Below are 1,344 nucleotides of genomic sequence, written 5' to 3' on the forward strand. Positions count from 1 at the left end.
AAAAAAATGTACAAAATGATGTAAAAATAAACTTTTGTAATAAAAAAATCCTCCTTTTTAGAGCATTGGATCCAGTTAATGTGTATTCTATTTCGACCAAGTTTGACCACTGGAAGTAAAAATCAAAGCTAGTAAACACCGAGCACTTTTTAATCTTTTGGTGATTGAGCTAAGCCCTTAATAATACCTCGTTTATGCATTTAAAAACGTTTTATTACCACCTTTATCCTATAACCACTTCGTATTTATTTTAGAGATAAGGAGGCAGCCCAGATTTCAGTAGTGGAGCTGGAATGCAGAAGTATTAGGTGCTTACCTAGGCTATATTTTCAAAACATATGTGATATCTGCAGTCATATTATTTTAGTTTTAACATAATGAAAAGCTACAAAGGAAGTCAAAATGACAGCATGGGAAAATCTCTGCCTTAAATGTGATATTCAAAGAAGCTAATGACTAAAATATACCAGGATTTCATACTATTAAAGAAAACATAAATAAACACACAAAAGGCTAAGTACATGAAGAGACATGCAGGCTGGTACAGGTCACAGGCAGGCAAGAAACTGCTGCCCCGCAGAGGGACACAGTGGGTGGAAAGAAGCACCTGCATAGTCACAGGTGGGCATAGGACTGCTGCCCAGAGCCAGTGCAGAGACTGCACTGATACTGTATTTTCTTTGGGAGGGGCTAATTCTTTTGTGTGTCCTGTTTGCTGCTTTGGTGAAGTAGGTGAATCAGGAGCTGAGGTTCCACAATGGATGCAATCTCTATATCTTTTCCCTCATGTCTGTGCTCCAGACACTCCCTACAGCAGTCTGATACCTGCTTGGGCCTCAAGCCTGGTGATAAGGCACTGGAGTCTAAGAATCTTGATTTCTATAGAAGGGACTATGTTAATCCCTTCTCTTCCCACCTACTTGTGTGAGTCAGGTTTATTTTTTAGTTTTCTGTTCTTTCCTTCATCACTGCTTCTGCTCTTTTCTCACACTTCTCCAGCTTAAAATACCTAGTAGGCCAAAGTACCACCTGTTGGAATATCATGTCCTGTTGTACCCTCTCACTTCCAAATAATTAGTCTAAAAGTTGTCCAAGTTGTTATGAATTTATGCCTATTGCATCCTTCTTCATTTATTTGTTCCTATTGCATCCTTATTGATTTGTTACTATCATAGAATCTGTAGTGATCCTGTTACAGTGCAGGGAGAAAGGGGCACACCTGAATTTCAGAACTGCCTGCTCCATCACAACAAGACATATAAGACCTTTAATGGAAAGGGACATTTCTGTAATACAGAAAAGACAAAGAATATAGTTTCTAAATCAAACACCCAAAGTTACCCA

The sequence above is a fragment of the Condylura cristata genome, unplaced genomic scaffold (genome assembly GCF_000260355.1).
Source record: "Condylura cristata isolate star-nosed mole 26May11 unplaced genomic scaffold, ConCri1.0 scaffold00005, whole genome shotgun sequence".
Lineage (NCBI taxonomy): Eukaryota > Metazoa > Chordata > Mammalia > Eulipotyphla > Talpidae > Condylura > Condylura cristata.